Raw genomic sequence first — 20,534 nt, 5'->3', positions numbered from 1 at the left:
ATGCTACCCTTGCTCGGATTTCATCAACCTTGTTGTCAAGAGACTGGACATTGGCAAGAAGAATGCTAGGGAGTGGTGCGCGCTGTGCCCGTCTCCGGAGTCTGACCAGAAGACCGCCTCGTTTCCCTCTCTTTCGGAGTCGTTTTTTTGGGTCGCTGCATAGGATCCACTCCGTTGTCCTGTTTGTAAGGCAGAACACAGGATCCGCGTCGCGAAAAACATATTCTTGGTCGTACTGATGGTGAGTTGATGCTGATCTTATATTCAGTAGTTCTTTTCGACTGTATGTAATGAAACCTAAGATGACCTGGGGTACTAATGTAAGAAATAACACGTAAAAAAACAAAAAACTGCATAGTTTCCTAGGAACGCGAAGCGAGGCGGCCATCTCTGTCGGCGCCGGAAGTAATATTATCATGATACTTTGGTGCTAATGCGATATGTATTGCGATTCAATACTGTGTTCTTATTGCGATTCGATGTTCCAAACTTTTTGCTCACCATGTGTCTGCTGCAGAGGGACAAGAGAGAGCCATGAGAAAACAAGCTTTGATTAGTCATGGAAATAAGTGCTGAAAACAAATTGTCTCCCTTTAAAAAAAAGGTTGAGATAAAGTTAGAGGGAAAAAAATACTGCTTTCTGGTGCAGGTACCGCCAACTACCGCAAGCATGTTGCACTATTAGCAAAATGATACATCAAAAATAATATCCCAATATGAAACATCAAAAATAATATCCCAATATGAAACTATCACTAGGGCCAAGGATCAGGTCCTATTCATTAGAATGGAAGGCAAAACTGATCCTAGATCAGCACTCCTACTCTGAGATGCTTTATGAATACGGGACCAGAACTGCATGGCAGACAGTCTAAGTTCCCTGCGTGTGAGCCGGGCAGCAGGATCAATCTTCTAACCCCTGACCCAGGGCAACGGTGTTGCTCCTGCGGCTAATTAATCCCATTTACCCTGAGGGCTGATCTGGGGCTGTGCTGTGGGATCGGCCTCACTGACACCGACTTGGATTCAATGGCTTTAGAGGCAGATGGGCAAGAGACTGAGGCCCGTCTTGAGGCGGGACACTGGCTGCATGTCTTGATGTGGGACACCGACCTGGCTGCATGACCAACATTGGTCATGACTTTATTAGAGGCAGGCGAGATGCAAAAAAAGGCATAGAACCCACCTTCATGACTGACATTGGTTGTAGCATTATGCCAATTATTAGCCACAACAGGCTTTCATATCTGTAGTTTTGTGAGAAACTGATAATGACAAGAGATATAGAGCCATAGGGCCCATATTTGTCTACTCCAAAAATGAAAATAAAAGGTGTTTTTCATACCTTTCTGCATTTATTTCTCACACTCCTTGTGGCCAGCAACCAAACACTTCATTCCACCTCTCCCTTTTAGCTTTTCTCGCTCTCCTTCGGTGGGCTTAGACAGTAACACAAGCTGGTACAAACAAGCTGGGAACTGACACGCGCAGCTGTCGCATGTAGCCCTCCCCTCTCCCCCCCCCCTCATATCCAGCACCAGGCCTAAATTTTCAGGAAGAAATTACTCTCTTCTTACCCATCTGTCTCTGCGTCGTCTCATGAACATGGGCCATTTTTAAAACAGCCCTACTTTTTGGTGGAGGCCCCTGGTTTCACACTTTACCCCCATTCACATGGTTTACACGTCCTGTTTGGGCATCTGCCCACCTGCATACACACACACATAATAATTGTTTGACTATTGGGTGACTCGTTCAAAGCCAGGGGATCAAACTCTCCTATGTTTCTAAATGGAGTTTAAACAGTCACCCAGGCCGTTCGTCTATAGTTGAACATGTTCTAACTTTTAGCCTGAACTTGGGCTACTTTTCATCCCAATTTGCCTACTATGCTAGCTCTTAGACATAGGCTTTCGTTTGGGGATATAAATTGACCAAATCATGTGGGTCAGAGTCAGTAAACACAACACAGTATGTAGATGTTTTGCTAATGGTCTACTTGCATTTCATTTCAATGAGATGATAGAAAGAAGAGCCCTGCCCAGTGTCGCTAAATAAAACCTGTGGTCATGTGACAAGTGAATGGGCAGACCAGGGCCTGACAACAACTTGGCAATGCTAAGCAAAGACAAATCCAACACAACACAAAGACTCAATATCAATGCTTTTGTTAGCTGAACTTCTGCATATAGTATAGCATAAATGTGATCGGAAGAGTCAAGCGCCTACTATACAAATACGAAGAGCGAGACAAGAATGGATATAAACATGGCATCAATATCAACATCTCTACACCTAAGAATAGTTGCACATGTGCACACGCGCACACAGCACCGAACCCGTGGGCTAAAGATGCCTAATTGATTACCCGTGGTGGACAAATGGGACTGAATAGGACATGACACATTAATCAAGGTCAAATGAAGCAAAGCCCTGACTCAGCAGCACTCTCAAAGGCCTGACCACCTTGTCCTTGAGCATCGTCCAGATGTTGGCTTACAGAGCACGCCACTGCCTGGCACAAATGACAACGAAAACGAGCCCTGAGAAAGCTGAAGTGGAAATGTATTAAATATTCACATTTAGGCTTAAATCAGGATTAGGCTACAAGTCAACACTGAGGAAATTAGTGTTATGATGCAGGCCTATAGCCTAGGCCCTAATTGTGTTTGTGCTTGCCCACCAAGCGCCCTCTTTGCTACAATTCCATCACATAAACGACATTCCAACATGTCAAATAAGTTTAGACTAGTACTTCCTGAAATACATTTGACATTTTAGTAATTTAGGGTTAAGTGCCTAGCTCAGGGGCACATCAGATTTTTCAACCTAGTCGGCTTTCGGTTACTGGCCCAACGCTCTTAACCGCTAGGCTACCTGCCGCCCTGACAAGACAGACCTATGACAAGAGACTGTCTCAGAACAGAAGTCACATCCTGAGGCACCATGGCACAATACTATTGCAAGTTCATTGGTCAATACTACCCAGCGCTAAGCCAAGCCAGGGGATGTGCGTGTGTCCGACTGCTATAAAAGGCCTATGAGATGACTGCCTCACATCTGTGGCTGCTTAACCGTTAAGTAAGCTCGGTTGCATCAAAAAAGGGAATCGTAAATCTGTGTGATGACAGAGGTGCATCATGTGTACGATGACAGATAGGATGCTAAATGGTAACACTGTTACTAAGCCGGTGCCCAACTTCCTTGTTTACGGCTGGAGAATGGAGTTACCCAACAAAAGTAAAGGATGTTGTGTCTGTTGTTTCTACACTCTTGAATTGGGTACAGTCAAGATTAGGGATGAGAATGAGTAACGTCAAGTTCAATTTTTAACCAGAGATTTTTTATTATACTGTAAAACTATTAAGTGGAATGTGCTTCATGGCTGCCAGAACAAGCAAGTGAAAAGACAATGTTAACTTCCGTTGACTCTAGTGTTCCATTTGTACATTAGCGGGGCACAACAAAAAAATAAACCAAGCCAAGCATCACACAGTTATTCTCCCTAAATTCCCTTTCCCCTTGTGTCTCATTCACTCAAATGCGTTCCGACTCCTTCCTCCACATGTGTGCTGAGTGCACACACAAGCTCCCATTAGGCTTACAGAAATGCCTATAAAAATGTATCTAACTGAATGGATACACAAGCTACACTCCTTGCCAAATCACGACAGTTCTATCACAGAATTCAAAATGGACTGGTTGATTGAAGAAGGAAAAAAAAAAATGTGTTCCAACAACGAGCTGCAGTTTTGGAATAATTGCGTCCAGTCTATTTTCAGTTTAGGCTACTTTGCAAACTGCTAGTGACATTTTTTAATTGGTTAACCTAGGCTATAACCCCCGTAAACATAGACCGGTTCCACACTATAAATACACAAAAACATCAGTTTGATAAATTCAAAGAGCGTATTGTCATCAGAATCCTTAGATATAGGCCTGATCAACAAACAGACGTTGTGGCAGTGATTCATCTCCATGCAATAATGGTATTTTTTATTGATTTTACATTTATTTAACTAGGCTGACGGTCTAGGAACAGTGACGGATTAGGAACATAATAAAATGGAACATTTGCCGGTGCGAAGTGATGTGCATCTCGTGTCTGGAACAGTTATTCTCAGTGATAATTTGAAACGGGGCTTCATTTGGCGAGGAGAGAGAGAAGGGAAAAAAATTCAGGGTCACAAACCAAAATCGGTCTTATTTTCGACGTACAGACAGACGTTCAGTTGAGTTTATTCTACCTGTTCTTTGGAATTTTCAAAATGGATGAACAATTCCACATTGAACACTGCATTGCGGGGCGGCAGGGTAGCCTAGTGGTTAGAGCGTTGGACTAGTACCCGAAAGTAACCGAGCTGACAAGGTACAAATCTGTCGTTCTGTGACCCTGAATTGTTTTTTTCTCTCTACTCGCCAAATGAAGCCCCGTTTCAAATTATCACTGAGAATAACTGTTCCAGACACGAGATGCACATCACTTCGCACCGGCAAATGTTCCATTTTATTATGTTATATTACATCATGGTTTGGGTGAGTCTTGACTGTGATAAGGGGCTCATTAAATAAACAAAACAAGGCTATGCCATTGCACAGCCATAGGCTTCTATGCAAGCGCCACTGCTGAGGTTACTGCCTTTGAAGATTGTGTTCCACGATATAATATTACAGTTTCAAAAAAGGTATCTTAAAATGGCACTTTCTTTTTATTGGCTGAATATAGATCAGTTTATTAGGCACACCACCCCTTTCACGAAAATGGATCACCCCTACAGACAGTGAGTCACGTGGGGGTGGCTTGCTATATAAAGCAGGCAGACAGGCATCCCAGTTACTGTTCGACTGAACATTAGAATGGGAAAAACGAGTGACCTAAGCGACTTTGAGCGTGGTATGATAGTCAGTGCTAGACACACTGGATCCAGTCTGTCACAAACGGCCGCCCTCCTGGGCTTTTCACGCACGACAGTCTACTATTTACCGAGAATGCTGTGACAAACAAAAAAACATCCAGTCGGCGGTAGTCCTGCTGAAAACAGCTTGTTGAGGAGAGACGTCGAAGGAGAATGGCAAGAATCGTGCAAGCAGACATGCGGGCCGCAAACAGGAAAATAAAGGCGCAAACAGGAAAATAAAGGTACAGTACAACAGTGGTGTGCAAAGCGGCACCTCGGAATGCACAAATCGGCGATCCTTGTCCCGGATTGGCTATTGCAGCAGACGACCCCGCCGGATCCCACTCCTATCAGCTAAAAACAAGAAGAGGCAGCTCCAGCGGGCAAGTGATCACTGGTCAATTGAAGAGTGGAAAGACATTGCCTGGAACATGATAGCGTGTTCAGTTAACTTGAGTGGCCTGCGGAGTCCCCACACCTCAACCCAATAAAGCGTCATTGGGATGAGATGGACCAGGCTGTTGGCAGCATGAATTTCCCGTCGTCCAATCTGCCATCGCGTCAGCATGGACCAACAACCCTGTGGAACATTTCCGACACTTCGTAGAATGGCCCGAAGAACTCAGGCTGTTCTGAAGGCAAAGGGGGGTCCGATCCAGTACTAGCTGGGTGTACCTAATAAATTGTCAGCATACTGCACTAACTCTGATAAGTAGAGTTTGACCGATTATGATTTTTCAACGCCGATATCGATTAATGGGGGACCAAAAAAGCCGATACCGATTAATCAGCCAATTTTTTTTATTTACTTGTAATAATGACAATTACAACAATACTGAATTAACACTTATTTTAACTTAATATAATACATCAATAAAATCAATTTAGCCTCAAATAAATAATGAAACATGTTCAATTTGGTTTAAATAATGCAAAAACAAAGTGTTGGAGAAGAAAGTAATATGTGCCAATATGCAATATGTGCCATGTAAAAAAGCTAACGTTTAAGTTCCTTGCTCAGAACATGAGAACATATGAAAGTTGGTGGTTCCTTTAAACATGAGACTTCAATATTCCAAGGTAAGAGGTTTTAGGTTGTGGTTATAGTATTTATAGGACTATTTCTCTCTATACCATTTGTATTTCATATACCTTTGACTATTGGATGTTCTTATAGGCACTATAGTACTGCCAGTGTAACAGTATAGCTTCCGTCCCCCTCCTCGCCCCTACCTGGGCTCGAACCAGGAACACATCGACAACAGCCACACTCGAAGCATCGTTACCCATCGCACCACAAAAGCCACGGCCCTTGTAGCGCAAAGGGAATAACGATATTAGCGCACACCCAGCTAACTAGCTAGCCATTTCACATTGGTTACACCAGCCATTAGGCTGATAGGTTTGAAGTCATAAACAGCGCTGTGCTTGCGAAGAGCTGCTGGCAAAACGCACGGAAGTGCTGTTTGAATGAATGATTACGGGCCTGCTGCTGCTCAGTCAGACTGCTCTATCAAATCAGACTGAATTATAACATAATAACAAACAGAAATACGAGCCTTTGGTCATTAACATGGTCGAATCCGAAAACTATCATTTGAAAACAAAACGTTTATTTCAGTGAAATACGGAACCGTTCGGTATTTTATCTAACGGGTGGCATCCCTAAGTCTAAATATTCTTGTTACATTGCACAACCTTCAATGTTATGTCATAATTACGTAAAATTCTGGCAAATTAGTTTGCAATGAGCCAGGCAGCCCAAAATGTTGCATATACCCTGACTCTGCGTGCAATGAACGCAAGAGAAATGACACAATTTCACCTGGTTAATATTGCCTGCTAAACTGAATTAGTAGTTATAACTAGTGATTATGATTGATTGTTTTTTATAAGATAAGTTTAATGCTAGCTAGCAATTTACCTTGGCTTCTACTGCATTCGCGTAACAGGCAGGCTACTCGTGGAGTGCAATGGTTAGAGCGTTGGACGAGTTAACTGAGCTGACAAGGTGAAAATCTGTCATTCTGCCCCTGAACAAGGCAGTTAACCCACCGTTCCTAGGCCGTCATTGAAAATAAGAATGTGTTCTTAACTGACTTGCCTAGTTAAATAAAAGGTATAAAAAAAAATGTTATGAAAACTTGAAAAATCGTCCCTAATTAAATCGGCCATTCCGATTAAATCGGTCGACCTCTACAGAGTCTTGTCTGACTCAAAAAAAATAATGGTGCAACACTAATAAATCTAATATTATTTCTCCCACGTTGGATACGGTCGCTGTCCTCGGTTCTGAAACAATCTTCAGTGCACCGTGGAATTGACACCTTTCCCTATGTGGCCATGTGCATAATGGCAAAGTTAACCAGCATATTGGGATTGAGAACAACGCGGCAGCAGCAGAGACAAGGATACAGCCCTTGCCTTAGCCTAATTGTCTAAGAAAATTGAGGGAAGAAACCCCAATTTAATTAGGTATATAATCATCCATATATATCTACAGAAATAAGACAGATCTTGCTTCTGTTTCCTGTTTGAGTGTTTGTTTAATAGCCTACTGATTCCGTGAGCACCAAGCCTCATGCAACAGCAAAATATTGGGCAAAGCAATTTTGCTGTTTTTAATATTTGCTATGCTGTAATAAAGGCTTTACTTTTTTTTTTGTTAGAACAGACTGGTATTACTTATAACTTATTTAGTGTTGTTTACACTATTCCAAACAGGCAGAAAAATCATATTGTAATATAACAGCACCTGTTTGTCACACATAAGCACACAGCTCTTGTTCCCTTTTTCTTGAGCTCCTTCTTATTGTTATTATTACAACTATTATCATCATCATCATCAGTCATGTTGTCATCATTAGTAGGCTTTGTATCGTAGGCTTGTATAACCACCATTGAGCTGTAGGCCTAAGAGCACATCCTGTTTAGTCTTAATACCGTAACTTACTTAGGCTTGTATTTCAATATATAGGCTACAGTATCATTCATTCATTCATTCGTTCGTTCATGCCGTCACACAGAATACGAAACATTCATGATTTGAAATGCAATCAACCATTTTCGTTTTTCAAATTAAATAACAAAGGGTGCTTTGAATAATTAGCCTAAACAATAAATAAACCGCAATTCACAAACGCATGCAACTGTTCTTAGTCTGCTGTAATAAAATGCTTTATATATTTTTTCCCTGTTAGAACAGACTCAAGTTTATTTTTCACGTCTTCCACATTCATTTTGCTGTCAACCTTATTTGTGTTCGGAGTTTGTTATAACCAATTTATTGATGTGATTATGACAGGCAATAGGTCAGGCCTATTTGTTACAAGCATGCGATGCTTACATGTTTCACGTAAAGAGAGGGTTGAGGGAATAGGGGATAGGGGAATAGGGGATGTTTTAAGTAAAGAAATTAGGGACTTCGTTAACAGAACTTCTCAATCAGAAACTAAACGGCTGACATGATGTTGCAGCTTCAACACAGACAGCGCAATAAACGCTTGCTGTGCTGAGGTGCCTTTTGCCTGCAGTAGGGAGGAGAGCGAGAAAACATGCGCCTCTCACACAGGTACTCTGTCATTTTTGTTAACACAGTGTCACCGTTGGGCTCTTTGAGTCATTTGTGTCTTAACTATTTAAATCAAACGGTGTGCTAAAAGTATCAAACAAGCTCAGTGCAAATGTAGTTGAATTCATTCAAACACAAAGGGTGTGTGTCTATATATGGAGAAAAAATAAAAAAAATAAATAAAAATAAAATAAAAAAATTGGTTTAAACATTTTGACCAATCGATCGGTGGAAAGAATAGGACGACTCCTGGTCGACTGTTGGGGACAGCCCAATCCTACCGTTTCTGTACAACACTGGGGTATGCGGTATTACCGGAAGTGCACACAAGTGGCACCATTCAAAATAAATATATATACACATATACATACATACATACATACATACATACATACATACATACATACATACATACATACATACATACATACATATATATATATATATATATATATATATATATAAATAAATAAATAAAACGGGCCTCCCGACTGGCGCAGCTTTCTAAGGCACTGCATCGCCGTGCTTGAGGTGTCACTACAGACTCAGGTTCAATCTTAGGCTGTGTCGCAGCTGGCCGCGACCCCTCCATGTCATTGCCAAAGATACTGGCCTTTTGGCAAGAAAATGGTGCTGTCTGGTTTGCTTAATACAAGGAATTTGAAATTATTATCCTTTTACTTTTGATACTTAAGTATATTTAAAACCAAATACTTTTAGACTTACTCAAGTAGTATTTAACTGGGTGACTTTCACTTACGAGTCATTTTCTATTAAAAGGTGTCTTTACTTTTACTCAAGTATGACAATTGAGTACTTTTTCCACCACTGGACAGGAGTAAGGTATACTAATATATATATATATATATATATATAAATAAAATGTTGGCAATTTAATTACATTTACTTTAGGGAAAACCTAGCTTTCCCTAGCCTAATGGACTTTGCCTTCTAATGTGGCATAAACACAACCAGTCATGACGTTTTCATCTGATTGTCAAACAATCAATCATTCGTTCACTCACAAAATCATTTCAGCATCCAAAACCCCAACAGTTCACTGTGCACCCGCTATCTAATGCATGGAAAGAGACAAGTCATAAAACACCTACGTGCAATGACATTCTGCGATTGTCATTAGGCCTACACTTGTAGCCTGAATTGATGCATCATCCGTCCACTGTTGTCCATGCGTGCCTCGGTCTCGGCCACTCATCTCCGCCTTGACAAAACTGTAAGTGTTCTCCTCAAACCACAACGCAATTTGGAGCGTATACTCCCCAGTTTCCAGTTCATTTGCACGTTTCATGCGGCTGACATGCAGTAATATTACATAGTGGTGTAACAGTTCTTTAGGCATGTTGCATTCATTTTCATAGGCTCACGTTTTACCGGTACGGCGTACCCCCACTATTTATTTACCGGACCACCTTACTTGCACCCCTGCGCCTAACAGCAGAATTGTGTCGTTTTGGGATTAGCTAGCGCAGCATGAAGCCTGTCATCTACTGTACCACTCCATTGATTGACAGGTTTGGTAAATGGGGTATGCATTTGGGTGGCGTCACCTTCCTAATGGCTTTAGAGTCCTTGGTCGTGTTCATTGGGCACAAACAGAAGGAAACGGGAATGAAACAGGAGTTGTCCAATGAGAAACACAAATGAAGTTTCCGTTGCAAAATGTGTTCAAACCTTTGTCCATTCTGTGCCCTAATGAACATGACACCTTAGATGTAATATTTGTAATAAGTGGAGGGCTCCTTGAGAGAAAGTATGCATTTCACCCTCCAGGGGTGGCCGTTCTTTCTATTGTTCCTTCGTCCCTCAGCAGCCAAGATGTAGAAAAGGCTAACTGACATCCTTGGACATTGTGCACAATAAAAAGTCCCTGATTACTTCTTAATAGCCTTTGCAATAAGGGGGGGGGGGGCACTGCGAAACTCTTGGTACACTTGGGTTTACAGTTAAACTGTATGCCTAAGGACAAGGTATGGAAATTGCTGCGAGGGACTGAATCACAGAGAATACAGAGTTAAGACTTTACGTCATCAGCTATTCAACTATCTGTGTGCACATGGCATGACATATGCTGAGCATCTTGAGTAAGAAGCCAGTGAGGTCTATAGCGGGTTTATAGCATCATATAGCCATAACAGTTTTATGTGGACCCCAGGAAGAGAGCAGGTGCTGTATGTGCAGTAGCTAATGGCGAGCCTCGAACTTAACGGCAGTCTGTTCTGGGCAGGTAAGGGTTAATGCTTTACCTAAACCCTTTCTTCCCATCCACGGATGACACCAACCCTGTAATGATACGCAATTATGTGCAACTACTTAGCCTACGTCAATAGGGAAGAAAATGATTTCGCGATTGGTTATAGTGCTGTCTGGTGGTACTGGTTTGTTTATATAACGTTAGCACTACTATGCACATGCATGGCCAAAGCACAAAGCCAGCCAACAGCACTTCGAATAGGAGCAAGTCTAGAACATTCTATCGTGTGTGCAAACATAGTAACTTCACTTTCACGTTTTGCTGAACCAAGAGCCAATGCGTTTTTAAAAGTGAAACTACATAGAAAATGCACAATTCGCAAATCAGTCTGATATGCAAACGATTGAACAAGCAGTTTATCCCGAGCAACTGATTTCCACAGCACGAGCTAGGCCTAACGAGTATTACACTTGCTTATCAACAGCGTCGATTGTATCGACTCATACAATATTGACAATCGTTTTACTATGTTATGAAAACATGATCCAATATTAGCCAACGAGAGGTAGGCTAAAGCCCAGCTGATGATAATGGGCCTAAATGCATTTTGCTTGTCCATCGTCAGCTGAAAAAGGTAGCGCGGAGGGGGGCGTATTTGCAAAAATCGATGAAACAATGGTTCAGGTTGAATCCCTATAATTTATACATCAGACAAAACAAGTAAACTAGCTCGATTTTCACAACGATATCCCAACTGCAACCACGCCTACTATACATACAAACCTGTATACAGACACGTTTGATGCTGCAAAGCAACACAAATATTAGGACACTTACCAATCAATACCGTCCTCGATATCTGCTCGTCTCTTCTTCACCAATACCAATGAGATAAATATCTGGCCAATAATTTTTTTTTATTTTTTAACTGCACGTCAGATACCTAGTTACAGTCACGTTAGCTACACAACTGTCTTATCTACACGGGATAGGCTACAGCCCATGCAAAGCGTCTTCATTCAACTCGCGATGTTGGTGGTCGACTATGGTCTGCTCGATATTGGCTTGCTGGCTAGCGATGTAGCAATATTTATCAACACTGTAACAGACACAAAAAAAACTGAGAAGCGGACATAACGATAAATGAAACCGATTAAAATCGCAACTACTGCTCCTCGGACGACTATCTAAATTGATTCCCAGGTGTACACTATTCTCGTGGTCAATTTTGAACAGTTCTCCAAGCACGTAGTGCTCGTAGTCCCTCCTCCTAGCCCGTTTAACAGAGACAGAGTCGTGTACAGGGTATACGCGGGGATGGCTGTGGTCTGGAAGGAAGGAGGGAGGCAGAAGAATTGATGCATTGCTCACGTCGTTTGCTGTGTGTATTCCTAGCTGGCATCAAATATGGGGGAACTCCACATCAAATCAAATGTTATTGGTCACGTACACATATTTAGCATATGTTATCGCAGGTGCAGCAAAATCTTGCTTATGTTTCTAGCTTCAACAGTGCAGTAATACCTAACAATACACACAAACCCAAACAATTTAAATAATGAAATGACGAAATACCAGATTGAACAATGTCAGAGTCCGGAATATATACACACTCGTTCGAAAGTTGGGGTCTGCAGATCATTCCATACATGGGGCGTATCTCTGTCCAGTGTCTGTGTTCCTTCAACAATCTTAATATTTTCTATTTATTGGCCAGTCTGAGATATGGCTTTTTCTTTGCAACTCTTCCTAGAAGGCCAGCATCCCGGAGTCACCTCTTCACTGTTGACGTTACGACTGGTGTTTTGTGGGTACTATTTAATGAAGCTGCCAGTTGAGGACTTGTGAGGCATCTGTTTCTCAAACTAGACACTCTAATGTACTTGTCCTCTTGCTCAGTTGTGCACTGGGGCCTCCCACTCCTCTTTCTATTCTGGTTAGGGCCAGTTTGCGCTGTTCTGTGAAGGGAATAGTACACAGCGTTGTACGAGATCTTCAGTTTCTTGGCAATTTCTCTCATGGAATAGCCTTAATTTCTCAGAACAAGAATAAACTGATGAGTTTCAGAAGAATGTTATTTGTTTCTGTCCATTTTGAGCCTGTAATTGAACCCACAAATGCTGATGCTCCAGATACTCAACTAGTCAAAGATGGCCAGTTTTATTGCTTCTTTAATCAGAACAGTTTTCAGCTGTGCTAACATAATTGCAAAAGGTTTTCTAATGATCAATTAGCTTTTTAAATGATAAACTTGGATTAGCTAACAGAACTTGCCTTTGGAACACAGGAGTGATGGTTGCTGATAATGGGCCTTCGTACGCCTATGTACATTTGAAGTCAGAAGTTTATATACACTTTGGTTGGAGTCATTAAAACTTGTTTTTCAACCACTCCACAAATTTCTTGTTAACAAACTATAGTTTTGGCAATTTGTTTGGTACATTTACTTTGTGCATGACACAGATAATTTCTCCAACAATTGTTTACAGACAGATTATTTCACTTATCACAATTCCAGTGGGTCAGAAGTTTACATACACTAAGTTGACTGTGCCTTTAAACAGCTTGGAAAATGATGTCATGGCTTTAGATGCTTCTGTCAATTGGAGGTGTACCTGTGGATGTATTTCAAGGCCTACCTTCAAACTCAGTGCCTCTTTGCTTGACATCATGGGAAAATCTAAAGAAATCAGCCAAGACCTCAGAAAAAAAATTGTAGACCTCCACAAGTATGGTCATTCCTTGGGAGCAATTTCCAAATGCCTGAAGGTACCACGTTCATCTGTACAAACAATAGTACGCAAGTATAAACACCATGGGACCACGCAGCCGTCATACCGCTCAAGAAGGAGATGCGTTCTGTCTCCTCAATCCCAGAACAACAGCAAAGGACCTAGTGAAGATGCTGGAGGAAACAGGTACAAAAGTATCTATATCCACAGTAAAACGAGTCCTATATCGACATAACCTGAAAGATCACTCAGCAAGGAAGAAGCAACTGCTCCAAAACTGCCATAAAAAAAGCCAGACTACGGTTTGAAACTCCACATGGGTACGAACATCACACTTTTTGGAGAAATGTCCTCTGGTCTGATGAAACAAACATTTAACTGTTTGGCCATAATGACCATTATGTTTGGAGGAAAAAGGGGGAGGCTTGCAAACCGAAGAACACCATGCCAACCGTGAAGCATGGGGTGGCAGCATCATGTTTTGGGGGTGCTTTGCTGCAGGAGGGACTGGTGCACTTCACAAAATAAATGGCATCATGAGGAAGGAAAATGATGTGGATATATTGAAGAAACATCTCAAGACATCAGTCAGGAAGTTAAAACTTGGTCGCAAATGGGTCTTCCAAATGGACAATGACCCCATGCATACTTCCAAAGTTGTGGCAAAATTCTTAAGGACAACAAAGTCAAGGTATTGGAGTGGCCATCACAAAGCTCTGACCTCAATCCTATAGAAAACCTTGTGGGCAGAACTGAAAAAGCGTGTGCGAGCAAGGAGGCCTACAAACCTGACTCAGTTACACCAGCTCTGTCAGGAGGAATGGGCCCAAATTCCCCCAGCTTATTGTGGGAAGCTTGTGGAAGGCTACCCGAAACGTTTGACCCAAGTTAAACAATTTAAAGGAAGTGCTACCAAATACTAATTGAGTGTATGTAAATTTCTGACCCACTTGGAATGTGATGAAAGAAATAAAAGCTGAAATAAATCATTCTCTCTACTATTATTCTGACATTTCACATTCTTAAAATAAAGTGGTGATCCTAACTGACTTAAGACAGGGAATTTTTACTAGGATTAAATGTCAGGAATTCTGAAAAAACTGAGTTTAAATGTATTTGGCTAAGGTGTATGTAAACTTCCGACTTCAACTGTAGATATTCAATTTTTTTTAAATATCGTTGACTTTTTCCAATTTTTTTACATTACAGCCTTATTCTAAAATGTATTAAATTATACTTTTTCCTCATCAATCTACACACAATACCCCATAATGGCAAAAAAACAGGTTTAGAGATTTTTGCAAAAGTATTAAAACAAACAAAAACTTAAATAGCTTATTTATATAAGTTTTCAGACCCTTTGCTATAAGACTCGAAATTGAGCTCAGGTGCATCCTGTTTCCATGGATCATCCTTGAGATGTTTCTATAACTTGATTGGAATCCACCTGTGGTAAATTCAATGAATTGGACATGATTTGGAAAGGCACACACCTGTCTATAAAAGGTCCCACAGTTGACAGTGCATGTCAGAGCAAAAACAAAGCCATGACGTCGAAGGAATTGTCCGTTGAGCTCCGAGACAGGATGGTGTCCAGGCACAGATCTGGGGAAGGGTACCAAAAATGTATGCAGCATTGAAGGTCCCCAAGAACACAGTGGCCTCCATCATTCTTACATGGTAGAAGTTTGGAACCACCAAGATTCCTCATAGAACTTGTCGCTCGGCCAAACTGAGCAATCGGGGGAGAAGGGCGTTGGTCAGGGAGGTGACCAAGAACCCGATGGTCAGTCTGACAGAGCTCCGGAGCTCCTCTGTGGAGATGTGGACAACCATCTCTGCAGCACTCCACCAATCGGGCTTTTATGGTAGAGTGGTCAGACGGAAGCCACTCCTCAGTAAAAAGCCACATGACAGCCCGCTTGGAGTTTGCCAAAAGCCGCTGAAGGAACTCTCAGATCATGAGAAACAAGATTCTCTGCTCTGATGAAACCAAGATTGAACTCTTTGGCCTGAATGCCAACCGTCAGGTCTGGAGGAAAACTTGCACCATCGTGGGGATGTTTTTCAGTGGTAGGGACTGGAAGACTAGTCAGGATCGAGAGAAAAATGAACGGAGCAAAGTACAGAGAGATCCTTGATCCTGATCACTCTGGAGCAGGTTCTCAGACTGGGACGAAATTTCACCTTCCAACAGGACAACAACCCTAAGCACACAGCCAAGACAATGCAGGGGTGGATTCGTCATCAAGTTTCTTAATGTCCTTGAGTGACCCAGCCAGAGCCGGGACTTGAACCCGATCGAACATCTCTGGAGAAACCTGAAAATAGCTGTGCAGTGACAGAGCTTGAGAGGATCTGCAGAGAAGAATGGAAGAAACATCCTAAATACAGGTGTGCCAAACTTGTAGCGTCGTACTCAAGAAGACTTGAGGTTCTAATTGATGCTAAAGGTGCTTCAACAAAGTACTAAGTAAAGTATTTATTTTAAATAAATTTGCACAAATTTCTAAAAACCTGTTTTTGCTTTATCATTATAGGGTATTGCATTTAGATTGCTGAGGAAGTAAAACAAATTAATCCTATTTTAAATGAAGGCTGTAATGTAACAAAATGTGGAAAAAGTCAAAGGGAATACTGAATACTTTCCAAATGCACTGTATGTGTGGGTGTGTGTATGTATGTATGTATGTATATATTAATATAATGGTGTGTGTAGACAGTATGGACAGTATATGAATAGAAAAGGTGTGTACAGTAGTATATTTACAGGATGATCCTTGACTAGAATACAGTATAAACATATGAAGTGGGTAAAACAGTATGTAAACATTATTAAAGTGACCCGTGTTCAATGACTATGTACATAGGGCAGCAGTCTCTAAGGTGCTGTGTAGAGTACAGGGTGATAGCCAGCTAGTAACAGTGACCAAGTATGACTCCAAACACCCAGAAAAGGCTACTCTCCTTGATGTTATCCTCACAAATAATCCTGATAGGTATCAGTCTGATGTTTTCTGTAATGACCTTAGTGATCACTGTTTTACAGCCTGTGTTCGTAATGGCTGCTCAGTGAAACGACCTCTCCTGATTTGTCATAGATGCTTTGCTAAAAAACTTTAATGAGTAAACCTTCCTTCATTACCTGGCCTCTGTAAATTGGTATAGAAGCAGCTTGATCCCCTCTGTCGAAGACGCCTGGACCTTCTTTTTTAATATTTTCAGAGGTATTGTTAACAAACACGCCCCCATAAAGAAAATAAGAACTAAAAACCGGTTCTTCCCCCTGGTTCGACCGTGATCTTGCAGAGTTACCCCACCTCAAGAATTCCATTTGGCGAAAGGCTCGGCACAAGCACGCTCAGGCTCTCGTTCAAGTAAATGAGAAATAAGTGCACTCAGGCTATCTGGAAGGCCAAAGTTCGTTACTTTAAGGAGCAGTTCTCTCTCTGTGGATCTAACCCCAACAAGTTATGGAAAATGGTTAATTAAAGACCTAGAGAAAAAACCCTTCTCCTCACAGCTGCCCATGTCCCTTAATGTTGATGATGTGGTTTTTACTGACAAGGAGCACATGGCTGAGCTCTTTAGTCACCACTTCATTAAGTCAGGATTCCTATTTGACTCAGCCATGCCTCCTTGCCCATCCAACATTTCCTCATCTCCCACACCTTCTTATGCGACTCCCTCTTTTTCCCCTGTCTCGCTACAAAGTTTATCCCTGCATGCAGTCACTGATTCCGAGGTACTAAAGGAGCTCCTTAAACTTGACCCCAAAACAACATCTGTGTCAGATGGTTTAGACCCTTTCTTCTTTAAGCTTGCTGCCCCTATCATCGCCAAGCCTTTCTATTAGCTTTAAAAACCTCTCTCTCCTCTCTGGGGAGGTTGCCATTGCTTGGAAGGCAGCCACGGTGTGTCCTTTATTTAAAGGGGGAGATCAAGCTGATCCTAATTGTTATAGGCCCATTTCTATTTATTCCTGTTTATCAAAAGTGTTGGAAAATAATCAATAATCAACTGACTGGCTTTCTTGATGTCTAGAGTATTCTCTCGGGTATGCAATCTGGTTTCCGCTCAGGTTATGGATGTGTCACTGCAACCATAAAGGTCCTCAATGATGTTGTTTTTATTGACTTGGCCAACTTTTGATACGGCAGACCATTCCATTCTTGTGGGCTGGCTAAGGAGTATTGGTGTCTCTGAGGGGTCTTTGGCCTGGTTTGCTAACTAACTCTCTCAAAGAGTGCAGTGTATAAAGTCAGAACATCTGTTACCTCAGCCACTGCCTGTCACCAAGGGAGTACTCCAAGGTTAGATCCTAGGCCCCACGCTCTTCTCAATTTACATCAACAACATAGCTCAGGCAGTAGGAAGCTCTCTCATCCATTTATATGCAGATAATACAGTCTTATACTCAGCTGGCCCCTCCCCGGATTTTGTGCTAAATGCTCTGCAACAAGCGTGCCCAACAAGCTTTCTCTGCCCTTAACCTTGTTCGGAACACCTCCAAAACAAAGGTCATGTGGTTTGGTAAGAAGAATGCCCCTCTCTCCACAGGTGTGATAACTACCTCTGAGGGTTTAGAGCTTGAGGTAGTAACCTCATACAAGTACTTGGGATTATGGCTAGATGGTACAGTGTCCTTCTCAGCACATATCCAAGCTGCAGTCTAAGGTTAAATCTAGACATGGTTTCCTCTATTGTAATCGCTCCTCTTTCACCCCAGCTGCCAAACTAAACCTGATTCAGGACCATCCTACCCATGCTAGATTACGGAGACATAATTTATAGATCGGCAGGTAAGGGTGCTCTCAAGCAAGATGTTCTTTAACATTCAGCCATCAGATTTGCCACCAATGCTCCTTATAGGACACATCACTGCACTCTATACTCCTCTGTAAACTGTTCATCCCTGTATACTTGTCGCAAGACCCACTGGTTGATGCTTATTTATAAAACCCTCTTAGGCCTAACTCCCCCCTATCTGAGATAACTACTGCAGCCCTCATCCTCCAACATACAACACCCGTTCTGCCAGTCACATTCTGTTAAAGGTCCCCAAAGCGCACACACATCCCTGGATCGCTCCTCTTTTCAGTTCACTGCAGCTAGCGACTGGAATGAGCTGCAACAAACACTCAAACTGGATAGATTTATCTCCATCTCTTCATTCAACGACTCAATCATGGACACTCTTACTGACGGTTGTGGCTGCGTCGCGTGATGTATTGCGGTCTCTACCGTCTTGCCCGTTGTGTAGTGTTGTGGTGTCTCTCATGTCGTGATGTGTGTTTGGTCCTATATTTTTATTCCATTTTTTGTTTTAATCCCAGCCCAATGTCCTCGCAAGAGGCCTTTTGGTAGGCCGTCATTGTAAATAAGAATTTGTTCTTAACTGACTTGCCTAGTTAAAGTTTTTTTTTTAAAAGAAAATAAAAAAAGTATACGTTTCGAGGCAGGGTACAGGGTGGATGCACCTGTACTGCCTTCGCCTTCTAGATGGTAGCAGGGTGAACAGGCCGTGGCTCGGGTGGCTGCGGTCCTTGAGGATCTTCTTGGCCTTCCTGTGACACCAGGTGATGTAGATGTCCTGGAGGGCAGGCAGTGTTCCCCTGGTGAGGTACTGCGCTGACGGCACCAGCACCACCATCTGGAGAGCCCTGCGGCTGGTTGCGGACGGTGCAATTGCCGTACCAGACGGTGATACAGCCCGACAGGATGCTCTCAATTGTGAATTTTTAGAATTTCGTGAGGGCCTTATTTTTGTTGACCATCTTATCTCATCTTACCTCATCGTTAAAGGGATGATGTCATTGAATTTCCCACTAGCTTCCGTAGTGAGGAATCTTCCCAGACTATAATAAGAGGATTTGAATGAGTTACCAACGGATACAGGAAGCAGCCATCACCACCCTATCACAAGCCTGTATCCCTCATTTCCCTTATCCTGTGAGAGGCGTCAAGGAGCGCGCCCATTCCAGACGAACACCACGGCTTTTGCATGCCAACGAGGCGCCCGTGACAGGGACACATTGTGAGACGGAGCACGGCAGGCTGGGAGTGGGCGTGCGATGTGACCACCCTGAATGGACAGCGGGGGTTGGTCAGGAGGGAAGGATGGCAGTGTCCACAAAGGCCCATTGAGTGTGGCACACTGGGTGCTAGACTGGCACCAGTACCCCAGCCACCCTGACATACCCGGGCATGAGTGGGGTGGGTGAGGAGGAAGCCTGCTGCCTGGTACAGGCTGAATAGAATGATTCTTCCAGCTAGAATAGGAGAGCATTTTGCACTTCATCATTCCATGCTAATGTTAGCTATTATGTCCCGTTTTGTACACAGAAGTGTATTATCGACTCAGAGCGTTTTGCCCATATGGCCTTTATGGGAGAAGATTGCTCATACAAGGCCCAAACCTTATAAAATGGCAATAAAACAATAAAACAGACTATATCAGTGTTATACTCCCCAAAATGTAGAGGTGAAAAAGACATTTGGCTCATTTATGAGACATGACACACGTACACACACACACAGAGAGGAAGGACACGTACACACTTAGCCCAAAATAGGTTTGTTCTAGATAAACACGCATATCTAGTAATGTTCACATGATACTCATTCCTAGGACTACTTGACCATGAAGTACACACAAAGACGAGTATAGGAGGAGTCAACAACATTATCTGGGTATGAGTCATCAGAACATTACCTTTTAAAAGGTAGATTTTCACTTTACAGGTACTTTAAGAAAGAATGTGTGACAACGCTCACTGGGTTGATTGAAGTGTACAAAGCAATGTTTTGATATATTAAATTCCATGTTTTCGAAGCAAAACTATTTCACTTACCAAACATTAGGAACACCTTAATATTGAACTGCACTTGCACCCTTCCTTTTGCCCTCAGAACAGTCTCAATTCGTCAGGGCATGGACTCTACCAGGCGTCGAAAGCGTTCCACAGGGATGCTGGCTCATGTTGACTCCAATGCTTCCCACAGTTGTGTCAAGTTACCTGGATGTTCTTTGGGTGGTGGACCATTCTTGACACACAGGAAAGTGTTGAGAGTGAAAACCCAGAAGCGTTGCAATTCTTGACACAGACTGGTGCACCTGG

At 42.3% G+C, this 20,534-nt stretch overlaps 1 protein-coding gene across 4 annotated transcripts in view; it reads right to left on the bottom strand.

Annotated features, from left to right (window-relative positions):
* Window positions 1-20,325, bottom strand: part of LOC110534333 (RING finger protein 24) — a 64,227-nt gene extending 43,902 nt beyond the window's left edge. Inside the window, exon 1 of one of the 4 annotated variants that reach the window (XM_036933415.2) lies at window positions 20,268-20,325. The gene's annotated coding sequence lies outside the window, so the exon portion shown is untranslated. Of the gene's footprint in view, window positions 1-1,577; window positions 1,709-11,518; window positions 12,069-20,267 lie in introns of those variants that run through there. The other 3 variants (XM_036933412.2, XM_090187186.1, XM_090187185.1) reach the window with 3 other exon arrangements.
* Between the last annotated feature and the right edge of the window lie 209 nt (window positions 20,326-20,534).

The sequence above is a fragment of the Oncorhynchus mykiss genome, chromosome 10 (assembly GCF_057628025.1).
Source record: "Oncorhynchus mykiss isolate SJ-2025 chromosome 10, ASM5762802v1, whole genome shotgun sequence".
In the NCBI taxonomy this organism is placed as follows: Eukaryota; Metazoa; Chordata; class Actinopteri; order Salmoniformes; family Salmonidae; genus Oncorhynchus; species Oncorhynchus mykiss.
Note: the sequence above shows the minus strand (reverse complement) of the source record. Positions and strands in the feature narration are given on the sequence as shown.